This window comes from Schistocerca nitens, chromosome 5 (assembly GCF_023898315.1).
Source record: "Schistocerca nitens isolate TAMUIC-IGC-003100 chromosome 5, iqSchNite1.1, whole genome shotgun sequence".
NCBI classification, from domain to species: domain Eukaryota; kingdom Metazoa; phylum Arthropoda; class Insecta; order Orthoptera; family Acrididae; genus Schistocerca; species Schistocerca nitens.
Window position 1 is genome coordinate 588,920,651 of NC_064618.1, and position 25,313 is coordinate 588,945,963.

At 38.4% G+C, this 25,313-nt stretch overlaps 1 protein-coding gene across 1 annotated transcript in view; it reads right to left on the reverse strand.

The window, feature by feature from the left end:
• LOC126260599 (dopamine receptor 2) overlaps positions 1-25,313 on the reverse strand; it is a gene marked incomplete at its 5' end in the record, with an annotated part of 764,332 nt that overhangs the window by 82,454 nt on the left and 656,565 nt on the right. The window lies entirely within an intron of this gene.

A 25,313-nucleotide genomic window follows, 5' to 3' on the forward strand; every position in this document is an offset into this window, starting at 1 on the left:
AACAAATTAATGCTTGTGACACTAAAAACGATGATCAGGTAAAAATACTGACTGAAAAATATGATGAATTGTCCAGTCGTATTGACGTTGTTGAAAGTAATAATGACAGCAAATCAGACGATACTTCACCGATTTCGTTTAATCAAACACCTGAATTCCAAAATTTACAGCAGACGATCAGTGAGAGTGATTCGTCCAATAATACATTACGTAGAAAATTGTCAACTTTACAGCAAGAAGTGACAGATGAAAAATGTTTCTGTCAATAACACTTCACAGCATACGGCACATTCCGAACATTTGTCACACTCACACAGCCAGTATAATTAGGTAATTTACAGAGAGTACGTGACTTAGATTGCGAACAATCACAGACAAATAGATTCTCATACAATCCTGAACCTGTTGAGACACACAGAGACGATAATTTTGATTACAAACATTTTCTATCAGTGAGAAAATTTAAAGTATTTAAAAATGACAGAACACAGATTCACCCATTGGATTGGATACAACAATTTAGCTTTGCTTTTCCACCGACTTGGCCCGTAACACATAAACTTGAATTTATTTGCAGTTTTTTGTTAAGCTAACCGGCAACTCGTATGAGACCGATCGCGAGACAATGCTACTCGGTAGAAGAATTTCATAATGCTTTTCTGCCAGCGTATTGGTCGAAGACGACACAGCGCGGAATCAAGGATCAATTAATTAGTTTACCGAATTATGATAAATCAAATTTTTCCACTGTCACGCAATTTTTTGAACACATGGTCCAAAAAAACCAGTACCTAAGTGAACCATATAGTGAATCTGCACTTATTCAATTATGTATTTCTAAATTACCACGATCATTAAGAGTGTCACATTTAACGGGTCAGCAGAAAGAAAATATTTCGGCATTCAGAGACCTGTTACAGCTTTTGGAAGTGCAGCAACCGGATTATTCTTTTATAAACAAAAATTTTTCATATAATAACCAAGGTCAACAAACATACAGCAATTACGATCAGCCACGCAATTTCAATAGCAAAGGGAATAGACGCTTCAGAAACGACAACCACCAGAACTTTAATAACAGACAAAATTTTAATTATCAGTATCGTCAAAATTATCAGCAACAGTAACCACATTTTGGTAACAATGGAGGTTTTTCTCCGCAACAGCAACAAAACTAGCCGGTTAGTATACCTAACCAACAATGTAATGTACAAGGTTAACCAAGCTTTAATGTTTCGCCATGTGCACGTATAGCATCAGCTCCAACAAATAGTAACGCACAGCAACAAGGAAATAACTACATACAGAAAACACACCATTTCAACTCATATCGCAATGCGCTGTATAGAAATGACTATCATGACAGATGTAAAAATAATGAGCACAATTTTCAGTGTACGTTTAATAACAGTCGGTCTTACCAACAGCAGAATCATCCGCAACAACATATTATCATGGATGAACCAGACAGTAGGTATCTTCCCAAACGCAATACGTCAGGAAGAGATAACAGAACAGTACAAATTGTTGAAATGCCACAGCATCCTCCCGAAAATAGTAGCACATCAGATAGAATTTGTCTAAATACAGTACAGGTTGCATCTTCCAGTAACGCAAGCAATACTTTTGACACACAGAATCTTGTTCACGAGAATGTTTTTGAAATATGCTTTGTTGAATGCACCACTTTTATCGCACCCAGATCTTACTAGAAATTTTTACATTGCCACCGATAGTTCTAACACCACTTTAGGTGTACACATTTTTCAGGAAGTTGAAGAAGATGGCACTACAGTAATTAAAAACATAGCCTTAGCGAGTCGCATTCTGTCACCTGCTGAACGTAATAATTCTGTTACAGAACTTGAAACATGATGTGTTGTATGGGCATGTACGAGTTTTCGGCATTTTTTTTTGGAAGACATACCACCGCTTACACAGATCATAGAGCGATTCAGTTTTTACTTTCCGCCAAATTTACACACGACAGATTAAGTAGATGGAAACTTTATTTGCAGGAATTTAATTTTACAATTGTTCACATTCCCGCTACACAAAATATTGTAGCAGACGCACTATCCCGTTCTCTCAGCAACAATCAACAAGACATCGCAACCAACTTCTGCAAAGCAAATTTCAGCGTCGTGTACATTCAACAAGTTGCATTTGAAAATTTCATTTCGTCGTCATTACAAGACATAGTACAAGAGCAGAGTAAAGACAACGTATGGAAAGAAATGAAACACCTTTGGCAAGATAGGAATAATGTTACCATTAGAAACCATTATGCTGTACGCAATGACATTCTGTTTCGCCGCTCTCACCCTGACAGCAACAATTGGTTATTATGCATTCCTGACGATCTTGTTAACAAATTAATCTGGTATATTCATTTAAGTTACGCACATTACGGAGCCAGAAACTGTTTTCTTATACTGAGACAGAACTGTTATTTTACCAACATGGAGAAATGTATTCGACGAGTTTTAGCGTCATGTAAAATCTGCCAGAAAGCTAAGTCAGATACGACTTCACATATTCCTCCATTACATCCCATTGTACCCGTTAAATTGAGACACATGGCCGCTGTAGACATTTTTGGTCCGATTACCAGAACTAATAGAGGTTTTTGCTACATCTTTGTCGCTGTTGAACTCACTTCAAAATTTGTTACCTTCACTCCGTTACGCAGAGCTACTGCTAAAACTGTTTCGAAAGCATTTGTAAAACATTTTCTATTTCATGTAGGGCATGTATTGAAAGTAATTTCCGACAATGAATCACAGTTTCGATCTGCTATATGGAGACGTATGTTACGAGCTAGAAACATTTCTCCGAACTATATATATCCAGGTACCATGCTTCTTCGAAACCTTGTGAACGATTAATGAAAGAAATTGGTAAACTGTGTAGAATATACTGCCATAAAAAACATATTGATTGGGACGCACACATACTCTCATTCCAGGATGTAATTAATTCCATACCAAGTGAATCTACTATGCTATCTCCGTCTGTTATACTGAAAAATGTTGAACCACCTAACAAAATTAAAGAATTAGTAACCTTTCCAACATCTCGTCGACTACGACACCATGAAATAATTGACATTGCGCTGAACAATATCAAACGTGCCGCAGAGCGCCGGAGAAGACTGCAAAAACAGGTTTGTACATGCCGTGACTTTCACATTGGACTGAAGATATTAATACGCACACATTATTTGTCTAATAGAGGAAAAAGTAGATGTAGTAAATTTGAGCTTCTATATGCAGGTCCATATCGAATTCGCAGCATTCCTCACCCCAGTGTAGTACACGTCGAAACTTTGAAAACCAGAAAAACCAAAGGGAATCACCACTTCTCTATCATCAAACCTTTTACTGAATGAACATACTTTACGATTTATCACACTGTAATGCCATTTCCTGATTTTTTTATGACGACTTATGCAATTATATTCACATGAACACTTACTTATGATTATCGTATTTTTTCTTGGCAAGTGCCCGGCAAGGTAAGGTTAGTAGTCGCTTTTCTTGTCGTTACACATCAGACTGTGCACATTTTTCCAGATGAACTTACACATTTTATGACCACTTATGCAATTATATTTATGTGAGTACTTACTTATGATTATCGTATTTTTTCTTGGCAAGTGCCTGGCAAGGTAAGGTTAGCAGGTCGCTTTACTTGTTGTTACACATCAGACAGTGCACATTTTCCATTTTTTATGTATGATTGTTTTACTGTTTTGTTTGTATGAACTATGAAATATTTAAGATATAACAAACACCAGTTGACTTTTACATTTTGCCTTATGATATCTCAACATCGTGACTTTTTTTTACATTTTTTTCGCTGCTACATTGTGATACTCTGTGTACATTTTTGCATCTGAACACTGTCTATGTTTTTTGACATATTACGTTTTCTATCATGCCATGCTGTATGCTCAATTATATCACTAGGAACCAGCTTTTATTGAATGGGTATATGATTTGAACGCAAGACATTAATCATTGTTCATCATGTTCAGAGAGCAATGACGTGTAAAAGAAATAAATTAAACAAACCACAGTGGATTATTATGAAATGGGAATTTCACCTTCGGAATGAACGAAAGAAGATGCAATACCTCGTCACGAAGAGTAAATGGATCAGAATTAACAAGCATTAACAAGAATTTACTATACACATCGTATGATAGCAGTCTTAAGTAATTTTTTCTTTCAGAATACGAGGCGATTGATGCAGGCTGTCAGACAGAACTACACATCTTAGTTTTAGTGATGAAATATGCTAGCAATAAGGAACTCTATACTATGAATGTTGTATAATGAATAATGAAGTGACTTTTTTGCAGATGATAATGAATGGTGATGAATAATGATGCAGGATATGCTAATATGGATAATGAAGTTTCTCTTTACAGGCGATGACAATAATGGAATTATGATGATATGGATAATGAAGTTTTTCTTTGCAAAGGATGATAGTAATGATAATGAAGTTTTCCTTTACAGATGAGGATAATATTGAAGTTTATGTATTTATGCTATGTAGTTATTTAAGTATTTGTTGCAGTTCATTTTGACAGTATGTCTTATGTCGCATGGTATGATGACTGAAGGTTTTGGAAGAGACACCTACAGAACATATATATTTACTACACATTTCATTACCTGTTAATTCGAAGTTCATTACTTTTCAGCATAATATGCGTTTCTTCTTTCAGTTTAATAATCCATTTTGTATTTTTTGCAGGAGAAATTATTCATGAAATTAATGTGCTATAAGCAGTTGGTCATTAAACCTGTGTTATTCATGAATGTGATCACATATACTCTATTTGTCTGATAACCTTGCTACAGCTGACTCATGATGAATGACGTTACACATCTTCATTTGCAGCAATAAGTCAAAAGCAAATATTGTTATGCCCCAGCAATTAATTATCGATCCCAACGCAATGCATTGCTAGCATACAAAAAATATATATGTATTACCAATCCCAAATAATGCTACCAATTTAAAAGAGTTATGAGCAATACTCAATGACGTTTTCTAATCACAGACTTTGAGTAATAGTTGCAGAGTGTTACATTTTATTTATGTCTTATGTGACTTAAATGATGAGTTCTGAGTAATAGTGAATGATATTTTGTAATAATGCATGCATGCCCTACACTCTTTAACTCCTGTTTTGACTGATGACTTCTGATGTTTTGCAACTGGCCAATGACTGCCATTAATTATTTTTAAATATGTCATATGCCACTTGAATGATGAAAAATGTTATGTAATATTCAATACTTGCTGACCAATGAATGCCACTGTTTCTTATACTTTAAATTTGTATTATGCCACTTTTATGCTATATACATGAATACCAGTGGCTTGATGCTACACTCTTTAACTCCTGTTTTGACTGATGACTTCTGATGTTTTATAACTAGCCAATGAGTGCCAATAAATCAATTTTAAATATGTCATATGTCACTTGAATGATGAAAAATGTTTTGTAATTTTCAATACTCGGTGACCAACGAATGCCACTGTTTCTTATACTTTAAATTAATATCATGTCACTTTCATGCTATAAATACGAATACCAGTAGCTTGATGCTACACTCATTAGCTCCTGTTTTGCATGACGACTTCTGATGGTTCTAACTGGTCAATGAGTGCCAATGTTCTCTGTAAACAGATAACTTATGAACATTATTCTGTAATACTTCATACATGGTACAGAAATGTTCAGTAACTGGGCGATAAGTGCCACTAATTAATCAACTCAGTTGATAGACTAGTAATTATCAATGATGACTGGCATAAGACTTAATGTCCTTCACCTTCTGATCTAATTACCAAAAATTACTGTAATATCCGTTGGTCCTGTCTATCCTCATGGTCATGGAGCACTATATTTGGTTTTTGCACTAATTCTACGTTGGTGTACCTTACTAGAACGTGGTGTTGACATGACATGCTGTCCACCACCTTGAGCGATGGAGATGTTATTATGGTCCCACTGTTTGGTGTACCTAATGTACTACCAAAATGATAACATGGAATATTACTACGACATTTCAGTGTCTTGGCTACACTGATTAATACTTCAGGGAAAAGAACTTCAGAGTGTCTCACTTGGTGTTGTGCTTCTGTAGAAAGATATGGACTTTCAGTGCAGCTGCGTGCAACCTAATGTGCTACAACCATGATGCAATCCTTCCCTTTCCTATCCTAGTTCTTGTAAAATAGTAAAAAAAAAGAAAAACTACAGTGTGTGTGCACTTTTGTCATTTGTTAATATGATTTGTACTCATTGGCTATACATTTTGTGATTTCCTGATATTCTGTACTACAGTGCGTGTGCACTTTCGTCATTTGTTAATGTTTTGTACTCATTGCCTATACATTTTGTGATTTCCTGATATGTTCTGTACTACAGTGCGTGTACACTTTTGCCATTTGTTAATATGTTTTGTACTCATTGTGTATACATTTTGTCTTTTCTTGATATGTTCTGTGCTCAGTGCATGTGCACTATATTTTATTTCATGTTCTGCACTTATATATATGTATATATTCTGTGATTGTAAACTTAGTTAATTAGGAAAAATTTGTTGCTCATGGCAAGTCCAATTGACTCACCATCGCTGCCAAATTTTTGCCCCCCCCCCCCAGTGGAGGGTTATATGTAAGAGGTATGCGCTATATGCGCTGCCTGCAACAGGCAAGACTTAGTAGCGTCTCTGACCAGAGAGCAGTATGTATTTAGTTGTTGCTTGTCGCTAGTCGGCATTAGTCTGTGCTAGTACTCGGCAGTAGTCTGCGTGAGTCGGCAGTAGTCGACAATAGTCGGCACGTGTCTGCGCTTATGTGCAGTCTGCTCTGGTTGGGACTCTGGAGGATGAGTATTATTGTAGAAGGTAAAGAAGCAGCCTTGTGCATATCTAATAATGTATGTCAACTGTCATTCTATTTCTTTTAGAAAATGCCCCAATAATAATTTTTATAATATAAAGTAATTTTTTTTAAAAAAAAGCATTCAATTCAATTTAAAGCTTTTATTCAATGGATTATCTTTCCTTTTATGAATCACAAAGCATAGGCCAGCATTGCACGGAGCTGTGCCGAAATTTTTTTATGTAAGAGCAGATATACTTGCAGTTTTTATTGAGGTAAGAATTTTTTTTTTTTTTTTTCAGAATATAGGGCCATGGCGCAGCACTGCTGTCGTCATAAAATTTACCAGGTTACTGAACTTTTTTTATTATTTTGGTGTTTAAGAAGTTTTCTGTTTCGAACTTAACACTGAATGAGAAAAGAATTTTGTGGTTACATTAAATGTGAATGTATTTCTGCATGGAGACTATAAATGGGAACCAATTTTGTTCAGAAGTAACAATATTTAAAAATTCATTTTCATTTTTTTATATTTTTTGTGGGGAAATTACAATATCTATACAAAAAATAGAATTTAATTAACCCTGAATCTGGTCTAATGGTTTCATATTTAGAAAGTGTTCGCGTAAGTTAACATTTTTTCATATTTTTGATTCTTATACTATGGTCAATAATCAAATAATCTGATATTTTTGTTATTAAATAATTGTATGGTACAGCTTCTCATTTGTAATTCCTGCTAACAATGAAAAGAAATTTATTTTCTATCCTTTTCTGGAGCAGTCAACGTAAATACAACTGGTCAGCTACAATCATTAATTTATTTAGCTTATCAATAAAATATTTTCTCGATATCTGTAATTGTTGTATAGTTTAATTCTCTCTGGTGGTTATTCATAGCATTGATTAGCATCACTACACAACATTTTACAATTCAGACCAAATACACATTGATTATATTCAGGTAGATCAGTCAGATCAGTGATTTCACCTATTTTCAGTTGTTGATTTAATGTGTCCTTTTTATGTGTAGCAGTTTGCATTTCATTGCTCATATTATTCTGTGTGTTACTGTTTTTGTTCAAATAATATTTGTTTCCACACTCCTTTTTCATGTTGACCCATGTTGTCTATGACATTCTTAGTATCTGTTTTATCAGGATAATATCTGCTTTTTCGATCTTGATTTATACACACCATACAAATGACTCTGGGTTTATCCAGTTTCATTCCAAATTCAGTTTTGACCTATAAGGTGCTGCATTTAGTGCGTTTCTTTACTACATTGTCTGAGATGCTATCCATTTATTATACAAAAAAGGTAGAAATTTGCTGTCCATTTTAGTTATCTATCACTTGCAAGTCACTGTTTTTTAAATGCAAGAGTGTCTCTTTTGATTAATCAAATTTGTATTGAAAAATGAGCTAACTTGTAATGGGTTACCTAACTTCTTCCCATACTGTTATGCTTTTCTCCATCTCACACTTATGCACTTGTTTAATATCTGACCCATGTTGTCTATGACATTCTTAGTATCTGTTTTATCAGGATAATAACTGCTTTTTCGATCTTGATTTATACACACCATACAAGACACTCTGGGTTTATCTAGTTTCATTCCAAATTCAGTTATATCCTGTAAGGTACTGCATTTAGTACGTTTGTTTACTACGTTGTCTGAGATGCTATCCATTTATTATACAAACAAGTTAGAAATTTGCTGTCCATTTTAGTTATCTATCACTTGCAAGTCACTGTTTTTTAAATGCAAGAGTGTCTCTTTTGATTAATGAAATTTGTATTGTAAAATGAGCTAACTTGTAAAATTGACAAAGAATGTCTCAAAGGTGAGTCATTTTGTATCTAAAAATGATCAGTATTATGCATTGCGCCAGAACCTACGTATATTCTCATACTACTTGCCCTGATGGAGTTCGTAATCGAGAAAGTATCAGAACACCAATATTCATTAAAATTTTACACTGGTGAAATCTGTTATTTGTCTCACAGACTGGTCTAAACTGTAGACAAATTACAAGTCTTATACTTAGAAGAAAATATTTGAAGAATAACATTTGGTGACATATTCCAAAGATATGGGTGAACAGAATAATCTTGCCTTTAATAGGTACTAAATTACAAACAGAAAGGTATGATAGTGATATTAAGTAGTGGAGTGAAGTAGCTCACATTATACAAGGTAAAATTTTTCACCACAACAAGAAAAATTATAGTAAGTGAGGTAATGGAAAATGGAGTAAGTGAATAAGAGACTTAATATACAACATGACCTGGATGGGGTTATGAGTAATATCTGCAGTTATAATTGGCGAATAAGGGAAGTAAGCTTGATTAGATCGACTTATGTTTATTAAATTCTGTTCTTTCAAGACAGTTTGTCTTCCATTCTTTTTGGTTGTGACATGAAACTTCATGTTGCGCTTTGTAATTGTGACTTACTTTAAGTAGGTTGTCTGCAAAAGTAGAGTCCCCTTTTACAAGTTTCCAGATTCTGTGGTGTTCCATCAAACAGGTACATATTGCTCTGCCAGACAGACCTATACAGAAATTGCCACTACTGCAACTAGTTTTATGCACTCAATTATTTTCCATAGCTGGAGTGCTCTCTGAACCACTGGGAAAAATGTGGCCAACTGTGTTGTGCACATACCACAACGTTTTTAAGTTCCTGGATTTAAGGTTTCTAACTACATGCAGTGAGACTTTTCCTAAATGTGGAATTGTGCACTATTAATTGAGTTCTGCAGGAGATGAGTCAAAAGCAGGGTAAAGGAGAGAGCAGTCCTGGTGTTTTTGCATTATGGAAACCACTAAGGTATGAAGGTAGCCATTGTTTCATACTGTTTGTCTGATTGTATTTAATTCAAGTTCATAATGCAGAAAAAGCAGAAACAACAACTCTATTTTTTTACCCTGTTTTCGACACACCGTCTCAAGAAAGCAATAAATGGTGCATAATTCCGTATTTAGGAAAAGTCTCATTGGATGTAGCCAGAAAGGTTAAATCCAGGAAGTTGAAAAGACCATTTTATGTGCAGAGCACTGCTGGACACTTCTTGCTTACTGATTGAGACAGGACTCCATTTTTGGGAAAGAGTAGAGTATATAAAATTATTTGTAATTGTAGCAAATTCTACACAGGCAATATGCACCTGTTTGAAGAAACACCACAGAATTGGAAAACTTGGAAAAGAAGACACTACTTTTGTAGACCAACTGCGTAAAGAAGGCCATAATTACAAAGTGCAACATGAAGTTGCAAACCAAAAAAGGATTATTTTGTTCAGCCACATCTTTGGAATACGTCACAAAAGTTTGTTGTTTAAATATTATCTTCTACATATAAGTGTTGTAATTTGTCAACAGTTCATCAGTTAATGTGTCACATATTTTATCTTAGTTAAATTATCTTAGATCGCATTTACATTGAAATAATTCCTCTTCTTTTATTCCTAATTCTAACATTGACATTTTTGGTCTCTGGAAGTAGATATACCATGTAGATCCACTGGTTTAAAATCTTTGATCTGACAAAATTTCACTGGACCACTTATGTTTCTTTGTATCTGATGATGGCGTCAGTGCCGATATATGGCTCATGTGACAAATAATAAATATTGCAGCATATTACACGAGTGGTTGTGTGTGTTTCGTTCACAATGTATAAAATATTCTACCAACCGATGGAACAGTTAGTGAATGCATCTAAAATATAACTTACCTTTTCTTTTTCATTCTTCGTAAAAGAAAGACCATCCTATGAATTTGTGTGCTGTATCAATATTTGATTCATCAGTTTTTCTGGGAGTTGGAAAAAAAACTACACGCCTGCGCTATGCGAACTGAAAGAAATTGAAGACGGTCGGATCACGTAATTGAAAGTACGCCATTTGTCGGATTGTTTTAATTAAACTGATGGTCTTGCGATTGCTGCAGTGTGAGCTGTATACATCGCAGGATGCCGATACAACGTAGTTATGTACATAAATCGGTGGGCTCGCGAAATATGCTGGTAAAATAATAGCTCCACTTTCGGGCACCAGGTAGAAATATGGCCCCATCAGCGGTCAGAATGTGAAATGTTTCCTCTTTTGAAGTTAGTATGCTGTTTGTTGCTTAACAAGGAGTGCTGATTTCGCTTGGGAGGTGACTGGTGGTGTAAAAGGTTAAGAAGGTCGACGTTTTCCGCATGTTCCTCGGTGGCTATTAGGAAAAAAAGTCTGAGAGCTGCTGGTAGAGTTTTTCATCAGAATATCAGCAGTAACAACTATGTATTGCGTGGATATCGCCAACATAAACGGCTGCAAAGAGGTCCATTTCAGTAAATGGGCTACGTAACATGACAAGAAAGCTGTAGAAACACTTGAATTAGGTGCTAACAGAAAGCTCATCTTATGGATAGTGTAGAGGTTGGCGGCATATTGCCATGGCTTCTGTTGATGAAGTTTCTGTATCTATAGCCAACCACGCAGCACGTACTGTGTATTCTGCATCCAGTGCTCGAGCTGTGTCACTGGAACGGTCTCTTACCTGGTCTACAGTACAAACAATTTTGTGGCCCAATTTACACTGGTATTCCTACAAGATACATAATGTGCACGAGATAAAGCCTGAACTTAGCTAGAGCGCCGTGGCTTTGCCTTTCGTTTCTTGGCTCACTTGGAAATGAATAACTTGTGGCCAGGAAATAGTCTTTGGACGGACGAGATGTATTTTACTCTGCAAGTGCAGGGAAAGCACAGTAATGTCGCGTATGGCGTTCTATTCCGCTATATGTTGTGCACTAGGATCCACCGCTCTCAGTTAGTGTGACAGTGTGGTGTAATTCTCGGTCGATTTTTCTTCCATGAGATGACACCTGGCGGGCCTGTACAGTGGTATCTGCACATTATAGGGGCCTCCTTCTGCAACAATTATTACAGCTTCGCAGGCACTCAGCTGTGCCCACACCTTTATTTTAATGCAAGATAGAGCGACACCACATGTGTGAGATGAGAGATCCGCTTCCAGAAACCTTCGGTAACGGCCACATCATCTATAGGTGATTTCAAAAAATGCTTTCTTCCAGATCACCGGACGTAAATTCATATACTTCTGGTTGTGGAAACACCTGAATGATCGCGACTATCGGGATGTGCCCGAACTCTTCCTGATAAGGATAACACTCGACGACGTACCGCTCTGATTACACCGGCTGTGCTGCGAGAAGTTGTCGAGTATGCCGGTATACGGATGCAGCATGTCGCTGATGTGCGAGACCACACTGAACACATGTTGTAACTTGAGATCATGTCCTAATAAACGTGCCGGAACCACCGTTATCATGTGTTCGATCTTTCCTTCACTTTTGTTGTACCCACACCACATTCTGAGTGCCTACAACGCCATATTTTCAGCTGGTGGCAGACAGTGGAAGTATCAGCTTACCTCGTAGGCGCACAGGTTAATGAACACACCTACGGTATTTCAGCGTTCTGCAATATATACTGGCCTTATTGTAAAACTCGGGACAAGTATTACTACCCAGTACAACTAGAACAGAATTGTAGCGAAAATTCTAATTAGCCAGGTAAGATAAATCGAGATACTTCTTATGCCTGGACCACTGGAATTAGAGTTCTTCCCGTCCTTCTTCGTCTTTTTCCCGGCCTTATCCCGTATCTTCAGAGGTCGGTATGTTAATCTGCATTTGGCAATATTAATGACAAGGGGTGGCTGGGTACCCTTCCTGTCGCCCCACCACATCCGCTTTCGTCGGAGAGGTGTATGAAAGGGAGCTAATAAAAAAGAATGTTTTTGTTGAGTAAGCATTCTTGACTCTGCGTTCGAGGTAGTACTGAAGATTCCATCCCATAGCTTCCGCACACGACACTCTGAAATCAGGGACGGCCATTCCCGAACACCGGCGTGACCCAGACGTAATAACGTTCAATTGAAAAGCGAATTACATTACAAACATTTGACAATACGAAATATGCGACGCACCTGGTATGACCTCATTCGACTTCGCAATTTTGTGTAAATGCTTCAAAAAAACTAGCTTCAGTAGTTACGACAGAAAACTATCACTTAGGGCACATATTAAGAACATGGTAAACTGTGTTTCGTCAAAATGTGGTAATGTCGTCCTGATTGGTCTCCACATTTTTGGTCAATGAAGACAAATTACCATTTTCGACTTTTGCAGACAAAAATAGAGGCAAAGTGTAGGGCTACTGTCAACGCACCGGTTTATTGAAAGAGTTACAGTCTTTTACAAGACTGTAATATTCACGGATGTGGACGAAGGTAAAGAGATGCCTTGGGGTGCAGAAACGTTTCTGTTATCTACGTCGATCTCTAACTGTAACTCATCTATCACCATATTCTTGTGTGATATAGTGTCATCGCCCACAAAAATCACTGAGGAAGGTAGAGCATCGGATTCCCATTCGGTACAAGTGAATTTCATGTCCCCTTATGACAATCCTCACTTAGGTTTCCTTTGGTTTCTCTACACCAAAAAGAAAAACCCCGATCGTTCTTTTTGCAAGAAGACAGCCAATATTCTTCTCTGTACTTGTCCAAAAGAAGAATAGATTGCTAGCGAATGAGATTATTGTGTTAAACATTTAAAAGTAAGTGCACTAATTAGATATTCCACAGAATATAAAACGAAAGGAGCGTGTGGAAAATAATGTGAGGTCAGCATAATAGAACATTTGCTAAGATACCAGTAAATAGCTTCCATGGGTCTAAAGGGACCTGTAGCGGGTAGAAATATTAGGGGAAGGGAGAGGTAGGAATATATATGATACTGTGGGGTTGTCTGTTCTCGTATTTAATTAGTGATATTCACCTTGAAAACGATTTTAAATAGCATTTCCAGTTTACATTTACACGTAATGTTACTTCAAATAGAAAAAATTGTGAACTTTTGAATGATATTTTGACCATTTGTCTGTGCAAGCTTCTTTATTTTATAGGCCTGTTAACGTTATGATTTTAGCCTTAAGACATTGTCAAGTACAACACTGGTAAAATATTTACACCAATGCACTGAAAGTGAGAAACATCAAAGTAAACATAATTATGCCATTCCAGTGTCAGATAAAAAATGATAGAATCAATACTACTAACACGTTGGTATAATTTTACTTTTTAAATGAAGTCATCGTGAAGACCTATTAAACTGTCGGTCCCAGTGTGTAGATAAGTACAAAATCACAAATATGTATGGCAGCCAAGTAGCAAACATGTTTTCTGTCGTAGATCCATTGAGGCACAGAATAAACATCAGTACAGTAGTTACATGTGCTGTGGACATGGTCTGAAAATGTACTATAGAAGTTACTGGTTGATTGGTGTTCAAAGAGGAATAGTGTAGGTTGTAAGCACTGATGTCTATACCGCCTGGTTGTAAATCTCTGACCTTACTGCATGAAACTTCAGTATACCTGCAAATTCCTGTAATCTGCATAATCTAACAGGTTGCAGTTAGGCGAAAATATTTCTACCAGATTGTGCGTGATAAAGAAGTCTTTACTTGTTTCTGGCCTTAATATTTATATGAATATGCGGTTTAACAGGACGATACGGGAGCAGAAGCGAAAGGATTTTCATTTTGTATTCTCGCAACATCTCGTGGAAGCCATGTTGTAATTAGACAACAAATGAAAAACACAGCTGGAGTTCGACATCCGGATAATATAGAGGTTATTGGCCGTGAGTCCATGTTGTACATTCCATATTACGCTAAGATCATAGGTACATAAAACTGAAACACATTCAAACATCGCTGGAAAGATAGCGTTGTCTGTGAATACATTTGTGAAAGACCAGTGTTATATGTGAATATTAAATGCAAATTCTTACAGGGCTGCCATCCTACGTCAACGTCATGTGCTTCACGAAACCAGAACTGACATAACGGTCATAGGGATCCCTGATTCCTTTTGTTGTTATGAGAGTCACTTCCGAATCCCTTTATGCACCAGGATTAGTCTCTTTGGCCATTCCAACATAAAAAAGAAATCAAACACAAGGCTAATTGAAATAACAAAGCATTTTGGTAGTGATTACAGCGCAACTGTTTGCTGCGTTTGGCAGTGATAGCTCAGGCCGGACATCTATCGATATCTTACGCTACCCTCCTAAAACAGCCATGATACAGTGTTCGTGTAACACCTTCAGCTTTTCACAGGATGTATTCCATATTTGTCACATATTCACCTATATGAAAAACTGTGCCACGTCAAGTAATTAAACACGTGTTTTTGCAACTTAATTGATCAACAAGATATAAGTATTAACTTTGTTTTCCTTAAACGAAACAGTGGAATTTTTGACACTGGAGTAGCAGAATTTTACGACACAAATTTACTGTTTTGTAGGAAGCACTATAAATAGTTACAGAATAAATGCCCTGAACTTGGGGATTTTTGGACTATTGTTGCGGCGTTTTTAGTGGCACGCCATCCGGAAGTTGACTTCACTCTCCATTCTTGGTCGAGAATGACGTAAACATCAATGTTGCTTGCCTATATTTCGTATGGAAGGAGTCGCAAAGTTCTGGACAGACGGCATACCATTCACACGGTCAGAACAGCACAAAAATCAAAAAAATCACTTTATTTCTTGTGGATAGCTTCTTCTCAGATCTGTAACAATGTTCCATCACTTAATTTGTGTCATAAAGATCTTCTATAAGGGTGCCAATAAATCTTACTGTTCAGTTTAAAAAAGCCTATTTTGATAACAGGTTCTCGATAAATAAAAACGACATGGAAAGCGAGGTTATTGTTTCATATAACAATGCAAACTATTCGTCTGACTGAAAAGGTACTACAGTTTCACTTAACGAGAAGAAAGTTATTTGCGGCTGGTATCTTTGGTGCTTGCAGCTATGTACCGGAACAGGTAATAAGGAGGCTGCAGAACTGAGCTCTTTGGACTATTCATGAAAATTACCTTATGTTCAGTGTGTTGACACTATGTCTTGACTGAAATCATGTGTACATTGGAAAATTATTTATTGATTTTGATTTATGAAGCATAGCTTGGGAAAGCCTTAAATAAGTCCAGTAACAAGTATAGTACATACCAGGTCTCGTAGATTGCGTGTCATATAACCTTGCGAAAGTTTCTCGCTTGGAGCTACACGTAATAACATCGACACGAATTTATCGGTGTTTCATATTTCATGTACGTATACCTTCCCTGCGCAATGCAATTTCTGTTCACATGCATGATAGATGTCCAGCGTGACATCCCTCTTCCATACTCCACGGGGAATTGCTGCTGGCAATATTCACTCAGGCATGGTATACAATTAACAACTAAATCGTGTTAAAGTTCATGTGGAATATGAAACCAGTTGTTACAGCGATATATCTCAGTTGTTTCTCCCCATCCTACTGCAATATTTACCCTGCGTATTTTAAAAACTTTATATTTTGTTACGCACGGTTGCAGGAGAATGAATATAAAAACATAACTGCGGTTCATTCATCTGTTTTATAGATTAATCGGGCCCCTTTGTACCTACGAATAATTGAAGTATTATTTGAGCTCACTGAACGACCGAAATGAGTGAGAAACAGCATATTATGAGAGAGTTATTTCACTGAATTATAGAAGTTAAACCGCATCGTAAAACTCTGTATACTTCAAAATTTTCTAGGTAGTTTTCCTTCAGATCCTTTGTTTATTCATATGCTAAAATGACAGTGAAATCATAATGTGGCATCGTCAATCACTGGCTATACAGATATGGTAAATTTTGTTGACAGTTGTTGACGTAGCTTAGGAGCGGCAACAGAATCAGAAAATAATCCACACAATGCTTTAAGACTGAAAGAACTTAAACCATCTGTTTCATCAGGTGTTTGAAGCAGAAGTGAATCTGCTAACATTTTAACAACAACAAAAAAGAAAATGACTTTTACATGACTTTCGCTACTGTACTTCGGTTGTCCACACACAAGATAATTTGCTTAAGTTGAGGCATCAAAATAGCTCGAGTATAATGTATCCAACTAGAAAGCTGTGAAGACCAAATTCGTATAAGACCGAAACTGACAGGATGCTGCAGTCCACAACACCATTGTTTAGAAGCTAAAGAATCCCTATTTTTAAGTACATATTTGCGTACTGCAAGTAGATATATCTATAATGAAGTATTTCCCAAATGTTTACATTTACTTCAGAATAACTCCAAGGAATCACAGCATTAAGTATTAATGCTTGGTACATTTATTTCACGTAAATAATTCGTGACAACGCAATAGCATTTCTTGGTTACCGAGTATTCAGGCATATGTAATACAGTTATTCGTATTAACACTTGTTTATAGCACTTCCAACAGTATGAAATTCCAGAGAAAGAGATCCGAATTGTAATACTTCGTAAGCTAACATGGATTTTCAAACTGAGGGATCGCTTTGTAAACTACTGAGCAGCCATTAGGCTGGTACCACGTAATTCTGCGTGCTGTGCTGCGCCTTTAAGAAGTAGTAATATTTTCCCCTTCACAAAACGTTGCACACATTTATCCGTACAAAATAGCCCCGAAACAATACTTGTAAAACAGTTTGTTAGATGTTTCGTGACCAGACACACGGGCGTCCATCATGCAAGCTTTGCGTGTCTCCCGGGCACCAGTAGTGCATGGTGTTTCAATTGACGTCATCATCACTCGTTAAGAATCAGTCATCTGAGAACAACATACACTGTTTTTGTATCATTATAAGCGCATGAAGATCATGAAATTCATCACCATAAAGTTCGTGATACAATGAAATAAGGCCAAATTTTTTTACGCTGTAGTATCCTGAGCGCAGAAAACAACAATATTCCAGTGATATTAGGAACGTCTCTTCAATTTACATGAGGATTTACACCATAGGTACCTGACTCTGTTATCTAATCACTGTTCACCATTACTGTTATTCTACGTGTAGTTTTTTTGGGTTGTACATTTCCAAAAGTTGTTAACTCTTTCAAAATGCTGTAAAACGATATGGTACTCTCAGCGGAAAACGTATTGCATACAGTGCGATCAACTTAAGTTGAATTCGTTTCAGTTCCCCTTCATTACATATACCTCAACATCCACATACATACTCCGAAAGCCACCGTAGGGTGCGTGACGGAGACTACCCTATATCACTACCATTCATTTTCTTCCTTGTTCCACCTGCATATACAGCGTGGAAAACTGACTGTCTATACGCCTCCGTACGACGCCTGACGTCTCGTATCTCATCTTCATGGTCCTTATGCGAAACCTGTGTCGGCGAGAACAGAATCGTTCTGCAGTCAGTTTCAAATGCCGGTTCTCTAAATTTTCTGAATCGGGTTGTTCGGAAAGAATATCGTCTTCCCCCCAGGGACGCTCATTGAGCTTGCTAAGGATCACTGTAATATTTGCGCGCTAATCGTACCTACCGGTAACAAAAATAGCAGACCGCCTCCGAATTGCTACGACGTCCTTATTTAATCTGACCTGGTGCTGATTCCAGAAACTAGAGCAGTATTCAAGAATAGGCCGCCAATATGCAGTCTCCTTCACAGATGAACAATACTTCCCTAACATTCTCCCAATAAACGTTTCCTACCACAATTCTTACCTTCTCGTTCCACTTTCTATCGCTTTGCATCATTCCGCTCAGATATTTAACCGATAGGACTGCATCAAACAGTACACAACTAACGCTGTACCAGAGTAATTACCTTATATTTATCCTACATTAGGAGGTAGCTGCCACCCACCACACCAACTACAATTTTTGTGCGTCTTGCTTAGGCAATGATCAACAGCACGCACAAATTTTAAAAATACCATAAAACTTTGATGTCTGTAATAATGTTACACTACTGTCCATTAAAATTGCTACACCAGGAAGAAATGCTGGTGATAAACAGATATTCATTGAACAATTATATTATACTAAATCTGACATGTGATTACATTTTCACGCTATTTGGGTGTATAGATCCTGAGAAATTACCCAGAACAACCACCTCTGGCCACAATAACGGCCTTGATACGCCTGGGCATTCAGTCAAACAGAGTTTGGATGGCGTGTACAGGTACAGCTGCCCATGCAGCTTCAACACGATACCACAGTTCATCAAGAGTAGTGACTGGCGTATTGTGAGCCACTTGCTTGGCCACCATTGACCAGACGTTTTCAATTGGTGAGAGATCTGGAGAATGTGCTGGCCAGGGCAGCAGTCGAACATTTTCTGTATCCAGAAAGGCTGTACAGGACCTGCAACATGCGGTCGTGCATTATCCTGCTGAGATGTAGGGTTTCGCAGGGATCGAATGAAGGGTAGAGCCACGGGTCGTAACACATCTGAAATGTAGCGTCCACTGTTCAAAGTGCCGCCAATGTGAACAAGAGGTGACCGAGACGTGTAACCAATGGCACCCCATACCATCACGCTGGGCGATACGCCAGTATGGCGATGACGAGTACATGCTTCCAATGTGCATTCACCGCGATGTCGCCAAACACGGATGCGACCATCATGATACGGTAAACAGAACCTGGATTCATCCGAAAAAGTGACGTTTTGCCATTCGTGCACCTAGGTTCGTCGTTGAGTACACCATCGCAGGCGTTCCTGTCTGTGATGCAGCGTCAAGGGTAACAGCAGCCATGGTCTCCGAGCTGATAGCCACGCTGCTGCAAACGTCGTCGAGCTGTTCGTGCAGATGGTTGTTGTCCTGCAAACGTCCCCATCTGTTGACTCAGGGATCAAGACGTGGCTGCACGATTCGTTACAGCCATGCGGATAAGATGCCTGTCATCTCAACTGCTAGTGGTACGAGGCCGTTGGGATCCAGCACGGCGTTCCGTATTACCATCCTGAACCCAACGATTCCACATTCTGCTAACAGCCATTGGATCTCGACCAACGCTAGCAGCAATGCCGCGATACGATAAACCGCAATCGCGATAGGCTACAATCCGACCTTTATCAAAGTCGGAAAAGTAATGGTAAGCATTTCTCCTCCTTACACGAGGCATCACAACAACGTTTCACCATGCAACGCCGGTCAACTGCTGTTCGTGTATGAGAAATCGGCTGGAAACTTTCCTCATGTCAGCACGTTGTAGGTGTCGCCACCGGCGCCAACATTGTGTGAATGCTCTTATAAGCTACTCATTTGCATATCAAAGCATCTTCTTCCTGTCGGTTAAATTTCGCTTTTGTAGCTCGTCACCTTCTTGATGTAGCAATTTTAATGGCCAGTAGCGTATGTAAGGCAATACATAAGCGCGAACTAACGACATTTATGAGTTTCAGATGTGCAAATGCAGAAGCTGTTGTCATGACACAGAGCATCTGTGCAGACGAATTGGAGCGGGTTTCAGACCACTTTGGCATCGGTTGGCATTGCCACCAGAAGTAGTAATAACAGGAGAAGAATATGTAGCATAGTCATAATCTAAGAGTCGAGAGGGCATAGAAAGGAAGTTGACAAGCGTTGGGTAAATAAATAGGGTAGACTAAGTGTTGTGTGGAACAAGCATGTTGAGTGATGAGTGGATGTCGTGCCATCCTATCATAGGGGTAGGCGTGATGGAAAATGGAACTACGACAACTCTCTCACACAGACCGGAGACACTTCACACCATATTTTTAAGACAATGGTAACTATTCAGGATGTCATGTTTAGTGAATACGATAACACTTATTTCTTCCTTTCATTTTTATGATGATCGCTCAAGAAAACATATAAGCGTTCACACTGTATTTATTCAAAGAGCTTATCTTTGTGTTGTTGTTCTATTCATAAGAAACTAAAATTCGATGTAAAATCTTGGTAGATCTTGTGAACTGTCAGACTCACTACTGGTGCTTCCTTTGGACGTCACAAATCAACACCCCGTGGCTGGCGACTATTACCACGCGGCAGCTTGAAGAACGCCATTGGCGCGGGTGGTCCAGAAACCTGCCGAGTGGGGGGGGGGGGGGCTGGTGAGCAGCGCTGAATGAATACTGGCACAGATAGGGATTGTCCACCTGCATTCAGAGCCTAACGAGATTGAAAGGGGAGGGGGAACTGCTCCACGCACCGTAGCAGCCATAAACAAGACTACCCTGAATGACTATGAATGGAGGTATCTTCCTGGAAAGGGGTGGCCCACTACTGATGTCACATCACTCCCTCATCAGCCTGTCGAACGACCTCACGCCGAGTAGCTGCTGACAGCCAATGGGACCTGATGGACAGGAGGATCGTCCCTGACATCACGCCAGCCCTCGAATGACCTGCAGGCAAGCCGGCACCGCCCGACAACTCCTGGAAGAATCCTCCAAGTTGACACACTCCTCTACAGAGCCGGATGGTCACGAACCATATGAGTTGCTCCTGCAGTCATGCACCATGATGCCGAGGGCACTGGCGACTGTTGGGACATCACCTGTTACATACAGGCACGATGAGAGACAATAAATCGTCAGTAGGAGACGGGTTGTGCACCAGATGCAGCGCTATCTCACCACACAATTCAAGCATGGACTGTCTTTTTCAGATCCCAGGTCGAGAGACAAAGTCGAGGCACAGTCGTCACTTCCTGAATTGGAGATGTTGGGCACTGTAAATCAACACTAGTGCCTTATTTCCTCCCACCAGATGTCTTGTCTGTCACACCTGACAGCATGCCAGACTGCCAATTACTGCAAGGTCGAGATGATGCCAACAACCCAGTTGCCGCACTGATGCTGCCATGGAGAAGATGGGGGACCAGACACATCTGCTGCTGGTCTTTATACCAAGTGCTAAGTGGAGGGCAACCCTCACTCTGCCACAACCTCGCTGCATCATGATGCTTCCGCCTGTCCAGAGACTATATTTGTGTGGTGAGTGTGTTTAGCGCGATGTTCTATCTGTGTGACTTTCTAAATGTAGATTCCCTCTTCCAGGGACCCTTGCGGAGGGAACGATAGGATGTTTTGTGGCAATTATTCTCATGTAACTCTGTATATTTTCTTAACGAAACTGATTTAACTTTTGATGCAGCTACTCTAGTGAAGATAATCTCTCAACCATTTATGTAAATATTATTTGGAAAGTGTGATATGCAAATGTTTCGTAGTTCGTAGAAACAATATTACATTGCCCAAGGAAGTAAGCACAAAAGATGATAAATGTTAGTTGCTTGTTTAGATTTTCAGAATGAATGTGATTCTTACATTGTAATTATTGTCTGTTTAAGTAATATGGATGACTCAAACCTGATGGTTGACTGCGCAGGGATAAATCGCTGAGGCACAGAACGGTAGGAAATCCATGGAATTGTAATACAAATAGGGACATTAGTCGTCTCTGACCACATAAATTGTATGAGTGAGTAAAAATACTGCTGCAAGATCTTTTTAATATATATTTTTTTATTTTACACATATAATTACATAGGTCCAAATTGAGGACCAAGTGTCCAAGGTCATGGGACATGTCAGTACATGAAATTACAACGTAAACGTAATAACAAATAAAATAAAATGTTTATGAACCCAAAAAAGACGAGCCATATGTTTATGTAAACGCAGTCTACTATATGACACAGGAATCAGCTTAAATTTTCAAGGAACTCCTCGACAGAATAGAAGGAGTGACCAATGAGGAAATTTTTCAGTTTCAATTTGAAAGCGCGTAGATTACTGCTAAGGTTTTGAATTCTTGTGGGAGTTTATTGAAAATTGATGCAGCAGTATGCTGCACACCTTTCTGCACAAGAGTCCAGGAAGTGCGATCCAAATGCAACTTGGATATCTGCCCAGTATTAACTGAGTGCAAATTCTTGGGAATAGGCTTATATTATTAACAAGAAATGATAGTAAAGAACATATACATTGAGAGGCCAATGTCAGAATACGCAATTTAACCAATAGGGGTTGACAAGAGGTTTGCGAACTTGCACCACTTATTGACTGAACCGACCATTTCTGAGCCAAAATTATCCTTTGAGAATGGGAAGAGGTACCGCAAAATATAATACCAAAGTGAAAATAAGCAAGGTAGGCTACTTTTGCTGTCGAAGTATCGCTTACTTAAGATACCGTTCGAACAGTAAGAGTGGCAGCATTAAGTCTTCGAACAAGATCGTGAATGTGGGTCTTCCTCGACAGCTTACTATCTATCTGACCACCTAGAAATTTGAATTCAGTTTCATTAATCGTATGCCCATTCCGTGAAGTATAAATGTCGGGTTTGTTGAATTGTGTGTTAGAAACTGTAAAAACTGAGTCTTACTATAATTTAGCATTAGTTTATTTTCTATAAGTCATGAACTTATGTCATGAACTGCACAATTTGAAACAGTGCCAGTGTTACACACAACATCCTTTAATACCACGCTAGTGTCTTCAGCAACCTGTAATAATTTAGAATCACTTGTAATACTTGGGGGGAAAGGGGGGAATATCATTTATACAAATAATGAACAGGAGCGGCCCCAGCACTGATCCCTGTGGCACCCCTCATTTGACAGTGCCCCACGCAGACCCCACATTATAGCCATACTAAACACTGTGGATAATGACTCCTTGCAGTCTGTTGTTAAGGTAAGAGGTGAACCAACTGTGAGGTAATGCCCGTATTACATAATGGTCCATATCCTGGATCAATATTTTGTGATCAACACAATCAAACGCCTTAGTTAAATAAAAAAAATGCTTATCGTTATAAACCATTTGTTTAATCTATGGAGTAACTCACAGAGAAAAGAGAATACAGCATTTTCAGTTGTTAAGCCACTTCTAAAACCGAACTGCACATTTGACAGCAAATTATGTGAAATAAAATGATGGATTATCCTAACATACACATGAGTTCAGCAAACACTGATGGCACAGAAATAGGTCTAAAATTGTCTGCATTATCCCTTTCTCCCATTTTATAAAGTACCTTGAAAGGTCTCTGTTGGATTCCTTTCATGTTTAATTTCTTAAATCTGTTGTCATTTACGGCATAAATTCCTCTTCTAAATTTACTGTGGCGTTTCTGACTATCTGGGAGGAGACTGAGTAGTGGAACGTGTTACTTTTACACATAAACAAGAACGATCTGCCACACTACTACACTTTAAAACACAGTTTATATGTAATTCATGTCACACAGTCTCATACGGAACCTACATCCGCTTTCTTTTATATACTGTATATGATAAGATACTGTCATCCCCCTTCCCTTCTGTGTGAGAGGAAGAATGAGCAAACGTATTTCTAGTTGCATGCTTGAGGGTAGCAGACAAGGCTGTCTGCTAGAGAACAGTAGGACCAACATCGGAACAGGTAGCTACGCTTTCTAAAAGCAAAGAGGTTTCTATCCTTAATATGGTCCTGTCCGTCCGTTGTCATGTTGGTATAGGAAGCTGCCCCTCTGGCCACTTCCGTTTGTATTTGTGAGCCACCCTCAGGAAGCACGCTCGGTAGTAGCGCAGGTCAGTTGGTCTGTGGCGAGCGTCTGAAGTGGTAAGATCTCCGGCTAAGCGCGTGTCTGCTAAGTCCGTAGGGCAATGGATTTGTTAAGTTCAGCCTAACTGAAAATTTAATCACCTTTATTTCAGGTTTAGCTCTAAAATATCTAATGTTATCTTAAATTGCAGCGCAGTATAATTCTCGTGTGAAGTTCAGATTATTTTCCGGTAGTTGCTTTGTCACTACTTTGTGAGTAAAGTGGAACCACGTGTTGATCAGTAACTCTAACTAAGATCAATCTTAAATGCGAATGCTTGTGTGATTATAACGTCTCGTCTTGACAATATTTTCAATATAGCAACTTTTCTTTATGTTCAACCCACGTGGGGTGTACTTTGCGAGACCAGTACCACGTGCTTATATAACTGTTTGACCCGTCAGGTTAACAGTAAGACGTTAATAACCAGTTCGAGGTTTTTCTTTTGGAAATTGCTTTTGATCTAATTTATTTTAATTATCAAAATTATTGTGGAGTTATACGCTTTGTGTAAACCAAGTTGACCACGTGAAGCATGTGGTGTAATCATCAAAGTAGCCCTCAGCTATTCTTTTTGGGAAGATTTCACAGAGAGTTAGTATGAATTTAGTATACCAGTGTGTGTTAATTACATGACGGACAGGATTGTGCTACGAACGTAATTTGTTTGGGTGAAAATTTGAATCTGTTTGTAGTGGTTAACTTTCTCTTGCATGCGTTTCAACGTTCTTTGTGTGTTGTTTTATGAATGCAGTGTTGTATGCAGTCTCCCAATCTTGGCTCCATATTTGATGTGTTCCATAAGATTGCAATCTCACATTTTCACAATCCTAAATAAGGCACCAGTTTAGTTAGGAATCATGTGTAATATGCTGAAATTTCAATGATCAATCTTAAAATAAATTTCCAAATATAAACTGATT